This window comes from Meleagris gallopavo, chromosome 4 (genome assembly GCF_905368555.1).
Source record: "Meleagris gallopavo chromosome 4, MGAL_WU_HG_1.1, whole genome shotgun sequence".
Lineage (NCBI taxonomy): Eukaryota > Metazoa > Chordata > Aves > Galliformes > Phasianidae > Meleagris > Meleagris gallopavo.
In genome coordinates this window covers 32,149,189-32,171,443 of record NC_139407.1, presented here as the reverse complement: position 1 = coordinate 32,171,443, position 22,255 = coordinate 32,149,189, and the positions used below count along the sequence as shown (strand labels likewise).

The 22,255-nt window shown below is 35.6% G+C and overlaps 1 protein-coding gene across 49 annotated transcripts in view; it reads right to left on the bottom strand.

Moving 5' to 3' along the window:
* Positions 1-22,255, bottom strand: part of LOC104910702 (uncharacterized) — a 158,977-nt gene that overhangs the window by 41,781 nt on the left and 94,941 nt on the right. For 36 of the 49 annotated variants that reach the window (XR_014883006.1, XR_014883007.1, XR_014883008.1 and 33 more), the window contains 4 exons: positions 16,972-20,667; positions 13,699-15,431; positions 9,728-9,822; positions 7,282-8,129 (listed from right to left, as the gene is read on the bottom strand). The exons of 1 other annotated variant lie outside the window; for it this stretch is intronic. The gene's annotated coding sequence lies outside the window, so the exon portion shown is untranslated. Of the gene's footprint in view, positions 1-7,281; positions 8,130-9,727; positions 15,432-16,971; positions 20,668-22,255 lie in introns of those variants that run through there. 12 more of the 49 variants (XM_085222746.1, XM_085222753.1, XM_085222745.1 and 9 more) reach the window with 12 other exon arrangements.

Sequence of the window (22,255 nt, the reverse complement as noted above, 5' to 3'; positions counted from 1 at the left end):
CTCCAGTCAACCACACAAACATTTCCTCCAAACACAAAGAGATGGAAAGACAGATCATCCCCGAATACTAAACAAACCAGCTTTTGAAGATAGCTTCTCAAATTTAAAGTAGTTCCTTCCACTAGAGTTTCCAGTTTTGTTGACCTTAGAGCTGTTTGACTGGGAGAGAATACAAACTGTTTTGTGTTCTTTCAGTGACTACATAAAGCAGAAGTGACTAAGGACCATAATCCTCAAGTACTCTGGAAACAGTTACATTTTATTTTAAATCAACAGACCTTCAAAATAATTGCTGAAAGCGCGCGCGCGCGCACACACACACACACACACAAACGACCTTGAAAACTGGGGAAAGAAAAAAAAAAAGTAGGCAAAGGCATAATAGCCTTCTCTATTACTGTCAGCTGTAGATACAGATGAATGGAAATTAGTCTGCAGTGCAGGAAAAAGAAAACCTTCACTGACCGAAATAACTGTTGCAAGGTGTACATCCTATAAGATGGCCCCTCGTAAGACTGCCTGGAACACTTAAAGTGTGTGAATTCGACGTGAAAAATTGTTCGCATTTCTCACATGAATATTTGTAGGATCACAGAATCATTAGGATTGGAAAAGACCACTGAGATGGTCTTGAGACATGACTCTCAGTGCCTCATCCACTCTGCTCTTGAATCCTTCCAGGGACAGTGACCCCACACCCTCCTTAAGCAGCCTGTTCCAGTGCATCACCACTCTTTCTGAGAAGAATTTTTTCCTAATATCCAATCTGAACCTTCTCTGGTGCAACTTAAACCTGTTACATGAAAGACATTCACCACATCTTAGGAAGTCTTTCCTGCTGTTAGCCATTTTTACTCCACATGACAGATTCAGAGGTGCAAGTAAGTTTTTCTAACCACTATGAATGCTAGGTTCTAGATGTGGTACTTTGAAATACCTCTAAAAAGACCATTGTATTTCAAATTTAAATGTAAAAGCATTATATTCCCATTTTTGCAATGCCTGGGAAATTGTCCAAATAAAACGTAGGGTTGTACTATCCACATTTTGCAAACATTTCTTAATGTACTATTCTTTTTTCCATGATTCTTGTAGCCAAATAATTCATGACTGAATTAGAAACAGTGACATCCAGAAAAAAAATAAGATTTTGATGTGTCTAAGTTTTCTAGCAGGAGAGAGTGAAGAAGGAGGAGAGCATTCTGTCAAATGTTTTTTCTTCCTGTAGAAACATCTTTTCCATCACCCTACAGCTTAAATGTCATTGACACAGTAAAAACCAAATTTTGCACCTTTGTTCACCTTTAAGTAGGTGAGCCAATAAAGAAAGAAATATACACGTCCCTTGTAAGTCATATGAAACTGTTCAGCTATAAAACACTAGCATTCCTCTCCCTTAGCCCTAGACATAATCCCTTTTCTTTAGTGTGAAGCTTGGATCATTTCTAATTCTTTTTTCATCTCAGTTCCTTTCCCTCTAATGTGCCACCCAAGCAGGCTTTTTCAGTAGACCTTGTATATGTTTGGGTGACAGAAAATGAAAATTAATCCCTCTGCTTTACATGATATTGACAGCATAGGAATACACTGAATTATCGCTCTCCTTTGGATTTTTCTCATTATAGTCAGGACAACTGGTGTTTGGACTTTTTCAGAGGTTTCAAAAAAGAATAATCACAGTCTCACTCCCATTCCCATTTGAGCTAATGAAATACTTGCCACAGCTTCAAAAGTACCCCAGGCCCTAGAGGAGAATTTTCAGAATATCTTAATTTAGCTTTTGAAGTTTTGTACAGTTCAATTCAGAAGTTGAGTCACTTGGAGGAAGAATTTTTCAAATTCTTACTAACACATCAAAATTCACATTCCAAAAATTGTAAAGATCTGTTTAAAATAGAAACAAAGTTATAAAATATGTCATCCTTTTTTTAGCCCATTTTTTTTTAATGCTACCTGCTATTTACCATGAACTTAACAAGTATACATGTGACTTACTATTATTTTATTAGAATGTGGTTGCTACAAGAACAAGCCAACAACAGCATGCTCTGTGTCACTGAGTACCAGTTAATTTGTACAGATTACCTATCCAAAATTCAGGAGCTTGAGGGTGGCTTTCAACTTTCTGCAGACCCAATATATTCTGGCTAAAATTATTCTCTGAAAAGAACAGAAATATTCATGGTTGACCTCCATGCACATAACCTACCCATGAGATGTTCCAGTTAGTGAAAAGATCTTCTATTTAGACATCAAAATACACTGTCACTACATCTTTGCTTTAGAGTGATCATGTGCACAGTCTTTTTGTGACACATTCTTCCACTCAAAAGGAATAGATTAGTACCATACTTATTAAAAGGCATGAATAGGAATTTGCAAGGAAGAAGTCACTTTCACATGAATATAATTCCTGCAATCATTTCTACTACAGTGGAGAAATAGGATGATGTTCTCCCCTGATGCCAAGGTAAATAGTATGGCTGCTATGGCAAGGGTGAAACAGCTTTTACTGGGGAAGTTGGTTGACATGTTATTTCTTCTGCAAAAACCTTTAGAACTTTCTGAAAAAGGACTCAGTATTTGGTGAAACATTAAAGACTTTTTGGGAAACATGCTTTGCTTCATAAGAAGTTACTCAGAATGTGGTTCAAAATGTGCTTTTCTAACTAGAGAGAGATGTGTGGTGCACATGAAAAAATACAGAAAACCATGAAAGATATCTTTGTTAAATGTCAGTGATATGTGTCTGTTATTTTTCTGTCTTGCAAGCTAATAAACTTAAGACCAGTTGCTTTACAGACAGGGTAGTTATTAGCTCTTAGTAGAAAATAATGTACCATGGGGAATTTACAGTATGAGAAAAATGCTCTTAAATATTTGGGGCCATCTAAGCCACCCAGGGTAAGTGTTTTCTGGCAGGAGAGGTGTTATTGTTGCCATAGCCCTGCCACAGGATGTTATTCTCTTAAGTAAAATGCAGTTTTCCTATTAAAGAATTCGTCTTAAGCCCAGCAGCAAGTAGCCATGATTTCATTCTCATACTCAGCGTGGAAGAGATGGTTTTGAGACTACACAGTAGCGGCAAAGGAGCAGAACTGTAATTTGTGGTTTAATAAACCAGGTGGACTGCAAAAGAAAGTCACGTAATTTCTGACTGTGATCAGAAAAACTGGAATAACTAGAGGACAATATTAATGATCACAGGGACTAAAATGAAAACTTGTTGCTTATGTTAAATCAGAAAACTAACACATCCCCCCAAAAAAAATCTTAGGACGTATCTAATCCTAACATTTTTATTTTCATAGAAACTTATTTTTTGCTATTAGACGCCTTGTTTTTTTTTTCTTATTGTAACAAATTTATTTACTGATGATCTAGATTGACAATAAGAGCAGTTACTATTGAACGCCCAACAGCTAGACTATGTGATGATGGTTGGGATTTAGCAAACACCTTCCAGACAGAGAAATAAACATGACAGAACCTCAAAACAGTGTCTGGTTGTATAAATACCTTCCTTAAAACTCCAATTTTAATAATGCAAATACAGATGATTCAGAATTAAAACTTGACAAAATTGCTTCATCCCTCATTCTAGAGCACTCATACTGAAGCTGAGATTTTATGAGTTTAAGTAGATTAAACCTTCAATGTTATTTTTAGTTGTGAACTTATTCATGAGCAAAGGTCTTTTTAGATATGAACCAGATGTAGACCAGCTGCTTTGTGTATCTGCAAAAGTGACCCCAAACTGAATTTAAAGAAAAAAAAACAGATAACTATCTTTGAATAATAGCATTTATGTGCCGTGCAATTCTTCTCTGTTACTCTCGTGCAATATTTTTCCATAACAAATAATTTGTTAAACTGTTTCTTGGTGATCTCCTCACCTAACGTCAAAGATATGATATGTGATATGATCTGCCATAACATTCTGTTCAAGAGTTTCCAAATGGCACCCATGTGTTACTGAGAGCAGCCCGCCCCTTGCCTGGCCTATGGATCTGCTGGGGCAGTGCAGACACAGGGCTGCATTTTTCCAAGTGGCAGAAGTGGCAGCTGGAAAGCTGGCTGATGGAAGATGGTGAGAGAGCCCACACCCCTTCCCCTGCCCCCCCCAAGCCCCCGCCACCCCACTGTCACCTATTGCCATGGTCACACACAATTGGTTCTTGCTGACAGAACCATACAATAGCAGAGCATAGATATAAAACCAGCAAATCATGCCAAAACAAAACAAGCTGTGGAAACAAGGGCTGTAAATCCCAACAGAGTTCACTTGACTGTAAACAAATGGTAACGACTAATATTATCATACAAATTTGTGTATGGGGATGAGAAGAGATGCCTGAAGGAAAGATACAATACTTATCTAAAAGTAGTTTGCAAGTGGTAGCTACTGAATAAAGGTCAGAAGCAATATTTGATTGGAAAAACATTGTGCAGAGAAAAATGTAGAGAAAGAAATCTACAGCAGTTGAGTCTAAGGGCTGAAAGTTTCATCTAATAGAAAAAATGGATGCCTGTTGATGTGGGGAAAGTATAATATGAAACATGTTTGCTGAGTGAGAAAAATGGTGATTGGGCAATATCAAAAGCAGCTGTTGTGTGACAGTGGAAAACCAATTAAATAAATGTGACATGGCAGCAAAATAGTCCATGTGGTCTGGGGTCTGTGACGTTACAAGAGAGAATAGTGATGTAAAAGTTCCTTGATAAGATGTAGCTGTGTTGACAGCATCAGTGACATATAACTCAATGTTTCTAAATATCTTACTTTTATAAATACAGTCCATCCCACAACTTTCCTGACTGACATAGCTCCTAGCTAATCTTGATCAGATAATTCCCATGCAATTGTGCAGATCAGCTGCGAGAAAACGTAGTTTTTCTTACCTGGAAGTTCCCTCTTATTCTCCAATACCAAGACTTCTCTTTGTATGTCTCAACACAAATATTGACAAAAAATAAACAAACAAACAACAAAAATCTGATATGCAATGGGTTCTTATAGATAGCAATGTTATATTGAAGGCATTCTGTTCTGTGACTTTCAGTGGAGTAGAAATATAAAATATCTGTTAATTTTACTACCAAGATCTGCTATAGCAGTACTCCTTTGAAAGGATATGCAGTGTCTGTAATGGGATAGATGGATGACTACTTTAGTGTTTCAAATACTTTTAAAACGTATGGTCCTGACTCTTTTTTACTTCTTCTCCAAGAAGACAACAGAGATCTCATTGGCACCCTTACTCCTGTACCTGCAGTGATCTAGACAAGGTAGCACTGTAAGATGGATATCACTAAAGGCCTTGCTACTAGAGACAATAAACACATCTGCTAATTAGATGTCTTCGTTGTTGTACAATCATCTCAATTCAAAAGTAAGCAATTGCTGGTGCAAAAAGTAGCCTTAGCATCTAAGCAACAACAATTTTTAAGTTATGACCCAGCAAATGCACCAACAAAATAAAAGAGCAGTGAGTAAATCCAGTGCAGTAGGCTGCACCCTACAGATTAATAGCCCATCAGAAATATTCTGAAGAGAAGGGGATATTAGCACTTAGAGGAATTAGAGGAAGAGCATCAGCTCCAAACTCCCAAACAAGATAAATCATTCTAGGTAAAAAGTTCTGTCATGAAACATTACATCACAATCTGGATGCATGAGTAATACTCGCTATCAGTGACTTATATAAAATGAGAAACTGCTTTGAGTGCCTGGAAAAAATGCAAAGCAACAATTCAGATACAGCTGGAGAAGAACAAGGTTTATACCCTTTCAGGTTGGGGATTTTTGTTTCTTTCTTTGTTTAGAGTGTATTCTTGAACAAATAGAAGAGTATTCAATTTTCCTATTTATGTGGAACACTTGAAATGCTTTGTCAGTACATCACTGTCAAGACATCAGATGAAAAAAATTTTAATGAAGAGATAATGTGAAAAATAATGCAACTTTGTGTTCCAGATTATTATGTAGACACCTAGTTTTCAAAACAAGCTTGCAACAATTCAGTCAAACTTTTTTTGTTATGCTCCAGATGATGTCAACAGTTCTGGTTTCTAAAGCTTTCTACTTCACTGTGGAACAGGAATAACACACATTTAAGCTTCCCCAACAGTCTCCCACCTTTTTCTTAAGGGAATACTTCAGTATGAATGCAGGGTGTAGTCTCTACAACCCACTCACTCACTGATGGCACTATAATTGCAAATAAGTGACTGAAACTAGTTTTAACTGCAATGTGAACACCAGAAGTAGTTAGACACCACTAATTCATCCTTCAGTTAATGTATATTTCTGCTACTGTTAATCTGCTTGAACTAGTGACCTACAGCTAACAGATTCAGTAAGCTTTTTGCTTTAAGTCTGATCAAGCTATTACTAATAGAGCTAGGCAAAAAGTAGAAAAAAATGCTTAAATTTTTAATATGATTTTTTAATGACCTTCTCTTTTCCTAGTGTCTACAGCCCACTTGTTTTCAGGTCAGGCTAATGTCTAAAGCGATCATCCCAAGCTTATCATGGTGCCTACAGTCCCTTCTGTTCGGTGTGCTTTCCTTATTTTCAACAGCAGCTGGAAAAGCACTTGATGGTGGAAGCACATGGACCCAGTGAGCATTAGCTTCGCCAGGACTGCATTAGACCATGTGGTTAACTTGAATTGCATGTGTTTGGATTCCCTGTCTTAATTTTGAACCCACAACATAAGGCGAGCATATTTTCTGCTCCCACATCATTAATTGCAATCACTGTTATCCAAATAATCTGGTTCATAGATAAAATTTGTTTTAAAATCTTGGGAGAGACACAATAGATCAGCTAACAATAGACTATCTGATTGTTTAGGAAAACTAATAAAAAAAAATAGTGACATATTAATAAACCATTCCAACTCCTGGCTTGTCAAGGATTTGGACTGTGAGGTATAACAAATCCAAAATCCATCCATTAAATTCCACTGACGCTAAAATCTATAGGAGCTCTGATTCTTACATAGGGTGACGGGTCAGCTCAGTAAGTTCAGCCAAGCACTAAGGCCTGAAATTTGGCTTCAGAAATCCTGACATGCTTCCACCTCTGAACGATAACAAAGGCTTACCAATGTCATAAATAGACAAATCACAAGCATTTGAATGAGCAAAGAGAGAAGGAAAAACTGCATTAGGTTTTAGCAGCAAAAACATTGTTATTTTCTGCCGTACACAGATTTCCTACGTGACAAACATCAAAATTAAACAGTTGCAATATTCAGCACATTTTCATCCAGATAAATATTGAAAACATATTTAATGCAATATTGAAGGGATTACAGAATTCAGAAAAGGGAAAGTCTGACTAATGCTGCAGCTGTGCAGCATTCCAGTGAATCCAACCCATTGCCAGCATTTATTAGCCACTCAGCCTTTGACAATAAACAATCTTCAGCTCACAATCATATATCCAGACAGATAGATAAACGGTATTGCTTATGCAGCCACTGTCTTCTCTATGTGCCACGAATACTGTCAACAATTGTGCTTAATGCAGTAAGGATTGTTACAAAAGGTGCAGTCCTATCTTGACCTCATTTTCTACATATAATTACAGTACAATACCTTTTTTTTGCACATTTACTTTTGTTTTCTGGAAGAGAGACTTCAATCAAATAATAAAAAAGAATAATATTTAGAAATTTTAGGTTAGGAAATACTGTTCAAATAATATTTGAAAAACAAATGAAAAATCTAACTACTTAAAGTTAAAACAGTATTTTCAAAAGGGAGCAGGTTATAATCCATCATAGTAAGTGCATTTCAGGAAATAAATAAATAAATAGCAGTGGTTTACTATTGGTCCAGTATTTCTCCAGAGGGAAAATAGAAAGGTACAATACTAGAAATAGCAATTAAATTGTCGTGATATTGCCCTATTAAATCAAATGAAAAAAAATCTCATAGATAATTTTCAATCATTTTGAGGAATAAGTAATACAACTTTTGAGAAAACGAAACTTTAAGTATGCACTTAACATTGCTTTGAGGTCACGCAAGATGAACCCAGACAGTTGCCTTTTTTATCTTCAGTCATCACCATATTATAAACTTCATTTAAGGGCCTTATTTATGTTTGGTGAAGGCTGAGAAGGAAAAACGAAGAAAGAATTATCATTAAGTGCACAAAACTTCTCAAAGTCTATATGAAAATGATTTGGTTTCTGATAACACCTGATCTACACAGGAAATGCTCAAAGAATTATAACAAGCAAGCCAAGACACTTCCTTTGACATATAACATTAAAAATGGAATAATCACAACAAGATGAATCTCAGATCAGTATTCAGAAAATAAACAAAATAAAACCACAACCAGCAACAATAAAAATGTTCTGAAAGGGAAAAGGCAGGAAAATACTTCAATACTTCCAATAATACAAAGCAGAAAGTTAGGCAGTCTCTAATCTAAAAATAAATATTTTGAGTACACTAGATAAAGCAATTGTTTGGCCCCCTTTCTTTTCTATTTCTTTCAGTAAATGAAGAATGAAATATTACCAGTGCAATCCTGTTATGTTCTTGACAAAGTTCAGCATATCAGAGAAAATCTCAGAAAATATTGAGAAAAAGATTATTGTCAGCTGGAGAGAGTTTTATTGTGGTATATTGCTAGGATAGTTTTATAAACACAACCCAAGAACAAGTGGAAAAAGCAAGAGAATCTTGTAATATATGGAAGGATTAGGGGAAGAATAATATATCTATTTTATATTTATACTCAGCACTGGACGTTCCAACATTAAATACAATGGAAAAGTATTTTAAAAGCATATTTTTCATTAGTATAGAATTTTCCCTACAGTACCACCATCTGTGGGATATCCATACTTCTAAAAATGATATTTCTCAAAATGGGCTTGGATTAGGAAGTAAGGCAGCACCAGCAGGACCAGGGGATCAAGTGGCGACCCAACTAACACAAGCTCCATGCTGACCTACTCCACAGGTGGCAGAGCTGCCAGAGCTGCCAAACATGCAGTGCTCCACATTTCAAGGCCAAATGTTTTGATGTAAAGCAATCTGGGCAACGATGCAGGTCAAAACAGCATGACAAACGTCACAAAATAATTAGACAGGAAACTCATAATGCAGAAATAGGATAGGCAGTTCTAGCTATTATTTTCAATACTCATCCCAAATTGTCTACACTTTTTAATCACTAAGCTTCAAAATATTAATCATGTAGGTGAAAAATTTTCATTTGACAGGACACATCATCCAGGCATTTAAAAAAGCTGCATTTGTATTGATTTTGATCCATAAGACACAGAATAGTCATATTAGAGAACAGCTGCAAGGAGGAGGCAAGTCATTGCTGAATTGTTCTTGAAGTTGAGCTACAAAAACATTTCTGAGCTTACAGATGGATACATCTGGCATCAGATAATTAAACACTGTTTTGATTACATCATTTTCAGATATTTTTGATCACCGAGGCATCACTTCAACTTGAACTTGTTAAGTGGCACAAAGACAAGAGATGGCTAATTGAACAAGCTCAACATTATAGTGTCTAGCAAGTTATAACATTGATAGCACTTGCATTTCATTTTTTATTGACTGAAGAATTCAGGAAATCTTAATAAATAAATAAGTAAGTAAGTAAATAAATAAATAAATAAATAAAATTAGCTTTGAAAGCCTAAACAAAGTTAAAAATTCACATTTACTAGAATTTTACCATTTCAAACAGAATTCCACTTTAAAGAAGCAGGATATCACCTCTGAGTTCATGTCGAGTTCAGCTTGAAAAACACAATGGTACAGTATGTGCTGCTGGATATAAACAAAATGAAGAAAATGACTACAGCTAAACTGAGATTATCAAACAGGAGAGAGTTGCTGGAACCAATGATTTCCAATTGAAAGCCTACCCTGGTGGTCTGATACAAAGGACATTTATTACTGTATAAGGAGCACCAGCCTAAGAGCCTAGACAAAACTCAATAAATGCATTTTTCTTTTATGAGTGCAGTGATAACCTGAGCAGTCAACTAAGATCCTTTAACAACAACAAAAAAACTATTCATTTCTTTGGCCTTTTGTTAAATCTTTTTGATGCTTCATAGAGGTTTAGGAGAAGCTGTGGTCAGGGATCAGGAGCTCAGATGCAACTGCCTGCAGGTGATAGTCATATAAAAGATAAAAGGCCATAATACCATACACATTCAAACAATCAAACTGAACATTAGCAGAGAAGAAAAATAAGAAAAGACCATGAGGTGCACAATTCAAGTTGCATGCTTCATTTGAAAAAGAAATGGAATAAATCCATTAGCTTGTAAATTACTCTTCTTTTTTAAATCACACATGAAATAGTAAAAATTAAACACCAACAGGCAAAAGCAAGAAAGCAACAGCTTCTAGCTTGTTCTTTCCAGAATAAAGGATAATAATTGCAACTAAGATTTTTAGTAGTAGCTGCTTTGAAAGTGACATCCTAAATCCATCCTCCTCAAATAAATGCTACTATCTTCCAAACACAGAAAGCTACTAGGTTCTCCCTCCTCCTGAAATCAAGACAATCATTTGTCTTATTATTTCTCAGAAAGTGTAATCACGGAGTACTGGCACCTGGTGTAGTCTGAACTGAAAACTTATATGCTGCACTGTCATATGTTGCATTGTCATTAGGTTAATCTAGGGTGAGACTCTGATGTTCAGAGTAGTTCTAGTTTAAAGCAGAATATTTGTCTCTAAATGAGGATGAGAAGAAATGTTCAGAAGTGTTATTTATAAATGAAGATAAGTGCTGGCTAACTTTCCTGCCTTATGCTTACATCATCTAGTTACTTTGGCCTGGTGTTCCGCTCTTTCATGATCTAAGCCTGCTTTGTACTCTAGTAATTCACATCATTCCCCTTCCTATCTCTAACATTTTCTTTCTCCTCCCTTTAGCTACACCATTAACAATCCTAGATAAACTGAGCTGACAGGTTTTTTACATGCTGTACTACATTATTCCTGCTCCCAGTTACTCTTAATTCAGGCTGTAAGACAAGGTGCTACACTAGACACCCTTTTAAAGGGATTTCTCAGACCACCTCGTACATCTTGAAGTACTTCAAAAATAGCGAGAAGAGATATGAATCCCAATGTCTAGGTTCTGTAATTTTGGATGGATGGGAAAATTCTAGAACTATTATTATCATTAAGAACAGTGAAAAATGGGGGAGGAGAAAAGGACATTAAAAGATTTGTTGGACAAAGTCCCAAGAGCAAATATAAGACTGGCCAGAGCCATTACAGGTGTTTAGATATCCAGTCATTTTGCTTGGAAGATAACAAGGCCATTTGGAAAACATGGAGACAAAAAGAGGTGGACTAATACGAATAAGGCAAAATTTTGGCTTGCTTGGGATGTGAGTCTCTACAGCAGGGTCCTCTGCACTGCTGCTGGAACATGATGTCACAGAAAAAAAAACAGCTTGGTCAAGGAAGGAAGAGAAGAGCTTTGACCTCCATCCTAACATATTAGTCTGCAGTGTTCCTCCAGTACAGAGATTCCTCCAGCTTGAGCTGTATAAATAATACTTTTGGAGAGGAAGTTAATGGGTCTGTGTGCATGTCTTAGTGTTATCTTCTATGGCACATTAAATTAAGTGTTTTTACAGTCTCAACATTTACAAATCCATGATGTCAAACAGGGTTTTTTAAATGCTTCGTTTGGTTTTCCTAGCCCTAACAAACAATTATTTCAACTTCACCACCTATATCTCCCTCATTTTGAGTTAGCCAAACTTTTGCAGACCTGCTTATGGAAACTACAATCTCAATAGAAATAGTAAAATTTCAAAAATGCATCTTATGTATAAAACACATGCTAATCCCAAATTACTGTAACAGGATTTAATTTCTTACTCAAGTTGTCTAATTATACTTTATTAGAAAATCACAAGTGGTAAACCTCTTTAGGAAAAAAATTATATAAGGTATCTAGCAGAATAGATTGTGTTTAATCATAAATGTTTTAACTATACTGCTGTTACTGTGATTTGGGAAAAATATTTAAAATGTAATGTAAATCTTACTGCGTCCATTTTTAAACAACCCTTTGGTTCTTTCACACACAAATGTATATCTGGGTCTAGCATTAATTTGTTGAAACTAGATCAGTACCATGGGGACCCTTGATCTGCACAATTATCAATTAGATAATTAAAATCAGGAAAGTAAAGATGCTTTGAAGATTGATTAGTAAGTTAATTTATTCACAGTTATTAATTTTCATTGCATAAACTTGAAAAACATGAAACAACAAAGCATGCATACTGGCTCTGTAGCAGTCTTTGAACTAGCAAGTCTCTTATGAGTTTCAGGATGTCTATTGTGGGTTGTTAAATTATATAGTACACGTATTACTAAGAAAATCTAGGCAGAATCTGTGGGAGATGGGCTTGTGATTTGTACTGTAGTAAATAATATATTTACAGTCTTGCTTTTAGTAAAAATCAGGTAAGCTTTGAAGTATTCAATTAAATTTTCTTCAAATTTACTCTAAAAATTCTTTCACCTAGGACTATGAACAGAGTGGATGCTATCATTGCAGCTCACTTTCTTTCATCACTTCTATCTATTGTAAATCCACTGATTGCACACAATATCCTTCTACTCAAAATGAAATAATGCGATTTTATCCTTTCTTAATAAAGACAAGATTTTCAAACTTATGTCATCTACTTCTTTTTACCAAAGATGCTGCACAATGATATTGTTCTACATGATCATGCTACATGATTTTAGCTTCTTTTATTTTAGCACCGTGAGTACTCCATAATTACTCTTTCTGTGAAGGTCAGTATAATTAATTAATGCAAGTAGCTACTTGGACAACAGCCTCTGAACAACTGAGACAGAGGCCTGACCAGTTAAGAATATACAGGTGGGGAAAAAATGTTCGTGAAAGCACTTGAAACAGATACAAGCTCAGCCAACTTTAAACACCTAAGTTTGTGAAGGACACATCAGGCATGAATACAGCCAGAAAAAATCACTGCTTTAGGATTCTCAGGGTAATGAATTTAGATCTATATATATAGCATGCAAATCAAAACAGTAGCAATGGATATTACACCTGCAGATTAAAAATTTAGAAGCAGTTGTTTTTTTTTCTTTTTTTAGAGAAAATGAATTAAAAGCTTTTTTGTTTGAGAATTATTATTTGATAGAGTAGAAACATCAAAAGGCACAGATTCTTTCTGTTAAAAGCTATTCTGAAAACATGATCTGAATGTTCTGGAGGAGTACGTATGGAAAAAGAGGGAAGTATGTCAGAGTGTTTCAGCAGCAAGCCACCAGCCTGATGCCCCATAGACTGACATTCATCATTTAAATATTGTAGATAATTAGTATAGTGTAGAGAAGAAAAGAAGAAAGATAAGGAGAGAGGAGAGGACATAATTCAACCAAAACCAAGAAGACATCCTGTCCTCTGTATCCAAAGTCCTCTAGGGCACAGAAGTTCACCCAGCCCATCCCATAATCAGAGCTGTCAAAATCAGCAATGAAATGGCATAGCCAAGTCTTACCCTAGTCCTGGCTATGGATTATAAATACATGTATGAAACTCTTTATCCAGTGGGTGCACACTCACACAGGTTTACAGTAGCACCAAGGAGCAAGCTGCACTGACATATATACGCATCTACTTACACAGTTGCTCAGCAAAGATGGTAGATTTCAGCACCCTAGGAGAGAAAATGGGTGTAACATTTTACTGAGGACTGCTAAGCCAGCACACTATTTAAATACACCATCTAACATTGCTCTGTTCTTCTTCTTCTGCAGCTACCACATGTGATGGACAAAATCCAAGTTAAACACTCTCACCAAAGCATGCTCCAAGACAGACGACCAGGCCTCAGGCTTTGCCAATACAATACAGTTCTATTTTCTATTTATTTTTGTAGTTCAAAGACCTGGCAGTAGCCCATCTGATGCCTGCCATAAGGACCAGTGCACTCCTGATTACCGCCATGAGATTTCCAAGCTTAAAGACAGCATGTACTCCAGCATATGCCAGTCTCCAAGATAGACTATGCAAAAATAGCAGGGGGATTCTCTGAAAGAAAGAAAAAAGCCAGCTCCCATTTCTACTTTGAAACCTTCGATGATAGGCTGCCAACTTGAGGACCTTGCTTTAATCACAGCAGCCACATGAAAGAGTTTACTCCGTTTATCTTGGTTCATTGAGGAAACCAGTGATAAGTCTGCCGTAAAAAAATTCCATCCTCTCCCCAGAGTTGGCACACTTGTCCCACGATACAGGCTTTGATTTCATTTTAAGTGCAGTTATTTACAGTCATATCAGAGAGTGCATTAGTTTTTTTCATCCTTCCAGATGACTTCTTTTTCCTCAGAAGCAGGTTGTGTGTGAATATTCCAAAATTCATCCAAGTACAATAGCATCTCTGAATGGAAGTGGCAGGAAAACAGCAACAGATTCTTCCTGCAGCAGTGACTTCAGTGTACAGGCCATGTCCTTGAGGTGTGCACCCAACCAGGGGGCAAGAAGTGGTGGGAAAAGAGCTGTGCTCCATACATAGGAAGCAATGAGGTGTGCGATGCAACAAGCCTTTTCTTATCCCACTAAGCTTTCTGAAGCAGACAGAACAAGAGTAATGCTTGTCACTGAGTTAACTAGATCAATCTATGCCCGTGACAGGGGGGCAGTAGGTCCCTGGGCCCCCCCTGGCCCCACAAAATAGGAAAGAAAAGGGAAAAGGGATAGGGAGATGGGAACTGGGCTCAAGGAAGGAAAAAAAAATAGCGACAATGATCTATGGAGGAAAACTTATTTTACTAATTATGATATCGGGCTAATAAATAAAATAGGAGAGAGTTCCTGAGACTGAGTCAAACCTGAAAACCTTGGTATGGCTAGGAAAGCACCCTCCAGAACACACTGCAAGGCAGTAAGAGACTGCTCCACCGGGAAGGGCCAGATCCCATGCCTTCTGCAATGTACAGGGACAGGAATTGGAGTATTAACCATTTAACTCCCAGTGCACTACATGATGTTATGATAGTGGATTCGGTGGAATACCGAAAACCAAAAATCACACAAAACCATGACAACGTTAAATATGGAACTAGTGTCCAGCTACTGAATCCAGAGTATTACTTTGTCGTGGAGTACCAATAACAAAGAAAAACAACGACACAGACAAAGTGCAGATAAAATAATACATTCCTTTTTCACATAATCTAGCTTGGCTGTGAAATGCTGTGAATAATTGAGCAGTTGCTTCTGTCTCATTAAATTAGAGTACTGTATATACCTTTAAACTTTGCTTCTATTTAGAGGTTGCTGGCTTCCCCCAGCACTGCTTACAATCCGCCCAGTAGCTTTGTTGCATTCTTTTTCTGGGTTCATCAGGTGCTTCCTAGGATTTAAATGACAATGAGAACAAATCTCTCTCTACTACTAAGTTTTAGAACGCATTAAATGGCTGACAAATTCTTCTGAACACAATGAGTGCAAGACAGTAGCTTCTACAATAATGGGAGTATGTGGTGGAGAGTATTTAGGAAAGGATTACTAAATGACTTTGGAAGCTGACTTGTTAACAGGGAGAAGAGTGAAAAACATTTATAAGCATATTTGGTTCCTGATAGATGCACAAAGTCTCAACTTCTGGCAAAGACATAAGTGGAAATGGAGAGGAAAACTTCTCATATTTACAGAAGGTGCATAATTTTCAGATTCAGAAAGTTTGTTATTTTCAGTGCAACCAATTTTCCTCTTGAAATGCAGGTTATACCATTACATTTATTTCTGACTTCTTAGCCCTTGGCACCTATAATTCATTTTCCTGTCTAAAGAAATTGCCTCTATGGCCTCTATGCTGATAACTCAGCAAACATAATACTTCATGTCTAACTGTATCCTGTTTAGTCTGGATTTGTTCATGTTCACAAACAGATTTGAAATACAGCCTTGCAGAATATTCAGTAATAAACACACAAAATTGACAGGCAATAATTTCCTAGCTTTTATGAGAGATAACATATTTTGCAAAACTTTGCCATACTGTGTGATTGTGCCAATTTACCTCTCAGTAAGACAGAGTTATTCACATAGCAAGATAATAGAAGATGCTGCTATAAATCTTGCAGTATCTTGCAAATGTACAATTACTCTTCACAAGCACCCACATTGGGATTATATCTCATTATATCAAGTGCTATGAAAAACAAAAAAACTGGCTGTAATTAATAGGGTTGGAAACTTCAAGAAGAACAGATCTGCTGATGAAAAAAACACAAATGCTTTGAGTTTCAACTGGAATAACAACCCAAATGACTGAATGTTTATCTTAACCTCATCCAAAGTATGTAATAATCCTGAGAATGTAAAACTGGACTGAATCACTAGAATGGCCTTCCTTGCAAGATTTCCTCTACATCCCTTGTCTACATATTAGAAATGTGGCCAAAAGTTTTCCTTTGTCATGTTACAGTAGCACTTAGATTTCTGACAGTTTTTGGAAACCAGATTAATAGAATCTTAAAAAAAAAAAAAAAAGAAAGAAAGAAAGAAAGAAAAAAAAAACCAAACAATTTTATACAGTGTAAGGTTAGAAAAAAGTCCATTTTGGTGAACACTTAAATAAGTTCCTGCTTTTTGAAACAGAATTCACTCATGAACTCCGAGACGTAAAACAGCATTGCCAGATTCCCTGTAACAAGCACTAACCAATTCTTTGAACATAAAACATTCCCACTCCCTCTGCTTGGAACCTTAAAATACATCACTGAATAATCAGTTCCCTTCCTTTAACACTGCAGTGTTCTGCAATTAGACTTTATCTGGGGATTACTCTACTTTCATTCTCAGAAGTGCATAAAGTACAGCAATTCCCTTTATTTTCTATTGTGAGAGAAAAAGGAGCCAAAAAGCAGAGTTGGGTAAATTCCACTTACCTACTTTTAATTTCAGCCTTCCCAGTGTCATTTGCCAGTCAGAACCTAGGTCAGGATTTCACACTTATTCAATGAAGTCACTTGTATTGAATCCTTGCAACCTTTAGTAACGTGTAAGACATAAAGCATGAAGGTATACATTCATTTTGAGTTAAATATGCAGTTCAAGCAGCCAAGAGAAGCACTGCTCTGCCTCACTTTCCACCCAGCTACCAAAATCTGCCTTCAAAATGTTCAAGGAATTTTACCCCACAAAAAGATTGTGCAAATGGATTTAAAAAAAAAAAAAAAAAATTGTCACAAACACATGATGAACCAGGGGAGATATAACAGCTATTTTGAGTTGGATGACAAGTTTCAGAGAAAAACTTCCTTTAAAAACAGACTATCGGATCATTCTTTCCCATTTGTGGTTGCATCAGCCTGCTTTTTTCCACAATGGAAAATAAGCAAGTGATATTCAACATCACATTTGGGCTTTCTGCTTCAAATACAGAAAACATCTTGCAGGTTATGAGGAGCAGCAGCATACCCTTAGAAGTGACCCTGCCAATGGTGGGAAATTCCAACTCGCTAATCTGTTCTCCTGTCTCAAACGGTTTGGTCTTCTGAATATTACTCCCAGTTTCTTCTATCCAGCCTACAAATAGTCAACTTCTCTCTCTAAATAGTGCTTAGGATCTGAACTTCATGTCTATTTCCTATTAGAATTCCTACTTAATTCACTTTCATCCACTCACTTTAGTTTTGTACTTATTTCTGTTTAACACTATGTTTCTAGAAGACAATTGAAATGCTTGCAGGTACTGTGGTAATATTTGCCCTTAGAAGATTACTGTTGTTTTATGTTTGGCACAAACACTGATAAGATATGCCAACACTTAATTTGTTCTTGAACCGTGTAGTGGGTGATTCGACTTTGATCACCCCTGATACAAAAAAAAATAAAAGACTAACAAAAACAAACAAACAAAAAAACTACTGAACAATGTGAAATTTTGAAAGATTTCTGTTTTCTGAGCTCTCAGTTTTTTGTTCTCTGCAACTCAGAGCAGGATAAGAGGCATTTTATGCCATATCATTGTTTGTTCAGGAGACTCTCCATTTAGTTATGGGTGTATAAATGATAATGTATGCTTACCAAGAAATATACAACACCTAAATGCTGTTTTAAACTTTATATGAGCAGCAAGTTAACAACATAGAGCTTTGCTTGCAGATTAACTAAGAAAACTATTATCTGGATCTAATGAATTGCTCTTGCTTTCACTAAAATTGTGAAATAATGCAAACCAGAATAGAACTCTGACTGTACAACCATAAAATATATATTTTTTTCCACCAGAAACCGGAGTAGTTTAATGTGTTGATTTTTATGTCCTGCTAGAGTCCTTTCATAAAACCAGCCTGTAATTTGGAGGGTTTGGCTATCGTATTTAAAAGATAGCAGTATGCAGATAGTAAATTTGACCATTTTACGCTCTTTCCAGAGTTTAAAAATAATATTACAGCAAAAAGATCAAAACTCTGCTTGTTAATATATTTGCATAATTTTTAACATTAAGAAATTGCTTTGTTTTATCTTCTACTATGTTTTGTAGAGAACAAAGGTGAAGTAGAAAATACTTCTAGCACATGGCTGAGCCTTCTAATTCAACAAAGCACTTAAACGCAGAGCCAGATTGACCAGTCAGCATCAATTGAAATACCCAAGAGCAAAACTGAAGAGAAACAGTGATAATGTTACTAAGAATAAGGAAAAGGTTCTGAGAAAATAAATTAAACCCAAATCCCTAGAAACTCCCAGAAACCCTTAAAATATTTACTTTTTTTCATAGAATGGAGAAACAAACAAAGTTCTGGCTTTCTGAATGAATGCCAGAAAAGCTCCTGCCCTTTGCCAGAAAGTGAACTTACTGCAGTGAGAAAGGTGGCTTCAATAAGCCCAAGAAGAAAGCAATAAAACAACAAAATGATCATGAACAGCCTGTAGGTAGCAATTATAGCCATAAAATTGTTGCTATTTACTCACTCAGGTTTTTTTTAATAGCTGTCATGGCAAAAGAAATATGAAAGGGATGATGAGATGGTTTTGAGAAGTTTTAATTGTTTGAGAAGCTCATCATTTTCAAGAAAGCTGATTGAAAGCCCCCAAAGGACTTACTGGGAAATTTGATAAATGAGCAATCCAGCGTGTTTCCCAAGAAGACAATTTCATGTGCATGTAAAAAATATTGAGGTGGGGGAAAAAAAATCCTTTTATATTTTTCTGACTGTTGAATTTAGAAACATTTCTTGCACAGAAAAAAAAAAAAATAACCCCACAGGAAAAAAAAAAAATCAGTAACTATGCAGCTCAATAATTGTACTAATGCATCAGTTTAGGCAAGTCACTGCTAATTTCTGATAATCACTACTGCCAATAGCTTCACTGGGCCAGGATAGCAAATATATTTTAAAAATTATGACTGAAAAATAATCATAAACTTTGTTTGATCAAGTGTTAGTGAAACTATAAAACCAAAGATCAGAATTAGTCATGTAAGTTTTGAGATCCAAAAAAGTTTAAGGAAAACAAACTAAAAAAATATTTATCTAATACATGAAAACTCATACTTGGAATATAAAAAAACTCCTCTGATTATCTGCATAATTTCAGTATTTTTTAGCTTGATTTCATGACAATGCAGAAGACACAGATTAAATGGAAATTTCACGTTTAAACAAATGGTGATACTGTACAGGAGGAAGCTGTTAAATTACAAATTCTGGGAAAACACAAATTATGAAAAATTATATCAGAATAAAAACATTCATTTTGTAAAATTTAGTAATTTTTCCAATAATTTAGTTTATAATGTTGATAGATGCATAAACTTGAATGCAAAATAAATAAAAATCATTTCATAACTTAAGAAAATATTTTATCATGGGACCAAATCAAGAAAGCAAGACAATGAAATTTTCTCTTATTGGAAATGATCTTACAACTAATAACATTCTGTGACATCTGTTCCTTTAGGTAAGACTACTTATTCTGAAAAAATTGTTCTATAATTTTGTTTGATCTAAACTGCTCTTTAATAAATGTTGCAATAAGAATTTGATTGTGAAATAAAAATGTCATATAGAAATTTTAAAATGTTCTTATGATGCACTATATCAAAGATAGGACGTATACTTTGAAAATCAGATGTTTTTGAATACAAAATTATTTCTACTTAAAATTCAGAATATTCAATATGCTCTATGTATGTCAACTTCTCAGTTAAAGATGGGATTTTTAGAGGCTAATTATTATTGTTAGTTTCTAACTTACTGAAATGAAATTATGAAAATTGTAACTTTGTAACTAAGGAACTGGTTAAAGTTTTTATTATAATTGTCTTGTTGAAGATGAGCCAACCATTTAGTATACACATAACAACATACTGTGTGAAATGCATTATGTTTAGATGTTTCCTGGAGAGCTAAATCATTCAAAAATTATTTGATTGAATGAAGTCACCAATAGTTATTTTTCTGTGACTACAGAAGTGACAGTAAACTTCTTGTAAAATAGAATTCTTAACTTCGTATTTTCTTTCAATAATAATTCAATCTAGTTTTCCTTTGTTGAGATATGGATGCAAGATGGCAGCATTGCAGTTCCTTTATATTTGCTGTGGAAATTTCTGTTCTTCAGGGGACCTGAAACTAAAAAGAACAATTTAAACATAACCATTGACTGAAACTGATGGGAACGTTTACTTCAAAACAATCCAAGTTCCTTCTGAAATATTTTTTATAACATCTCATTGACTTGGTACGTTGATTTGTCTTGGAATGAAAATATCTTCTCTGACCACACTGTGGGCACACAAGCCATAAGAACTTAAATGTGAAGAGCTATCCATAAAATTGCTGCATGAATTTAGAGTCAGAATAAATTAAACACAGTACCAAGGCTACCATAAAATACCAAGCCCAAGAAAGACCTGCATTTGAGTGAAAAAGTATCTATGCAATTCCTTCATTTTTCTGTCCTTCAAGGCAGAAGGGCTCAAGGACTTCCAGGCTTCTGCTTTCCATTCCTACTTAACTTGCTATGACTAAGATAGTGACTTAAACAGAATGAACATATCTTGTTACTTCACATAGCCATTTTAAAGGAGTAATCTTGTGGTTTTGCGCAGAGGTGCTAGGAAATAGATGGTTGAACTTTTTCTAAAGATAAAGTAGTATGTAAAAATATTATACATTTGGATTGTGCTTGGCTGAAAAAGTAAATGAAGTTCCAAGGTTTATTAAAAAAAATGGGGAAAATTCTTCCTGTAGCAATTTCAATTTAGAATTTGATGACACAATAGAAGGATTAATAAATGGAACAGTGATTCCCATAGTCAGAAGCTTTCTGTGCCAGAGAAACTGAATGCTTTGCTAGTGGGAAGAGACTGAGAGGAGACAAAGAATACAGTGCAAAGTCCATTTTTAGTGGTTTTTTTAAGATATTTTTGCTCATTACCACCTGGATAATGACATGAAAAACTATTCTTAATTAGTTTAATTAGGAACTAGTTTAGAAATCCAAAGTCAACCTAGTTCAGTAACGATATTAATATTCAATAACTAGGTCACATTATTTCCAATTACTTTAGAGATTACAGAGTTCCTTATGAAAAACATATTTCTGTATCATCAGAAGACATGAATAAGATCTGGAATATGCTTTGTGCAGTAATGGATTCAGTCAAGCAGAAAATTATCCAACAGACCCTGCATGTTTTAACAGTAGCCACTAATCAAGTAACCCAAAAACTCCTGCAGTGTGTCAGGTATATGTTTCTATCAGACCAGGGTTGGGAGGAACACATAAGGTGATCTCACAAAGTGTTTGGAGAAAGTGAGTTTAACTCAGGAGTGGGCAACTAGATGCATTCATCTACCAAGCAGTAGGTGTAGAAGGTAGGCAGCAAGGATAAGTTTCAGGCAAGACTGAATGTGCTTTATGTCCCTAGGACTTTTTGCTCCTTCAAAATATTTCCTCAGCCTGGCACAGGGAGTTTTGGCAATTAGCAGAGGAGCCATCTCTGACACCGACTTCTGCATGTGGTCTAAAGAAATTTAAGAAAATTGAAATCGTGGAAGTCATTCTTATTTCAAATGTTTTCATCTGTTTTCTGTCAATTAGAGCACTTTTGCACACCATGAAAGTAGTATGTTACTGAGAAACTCCAATACTACAAAATATTTTCACATGATGAAAAGCAAGAATCAGTCAGAAAAGAGTGAATCATATTCCCTA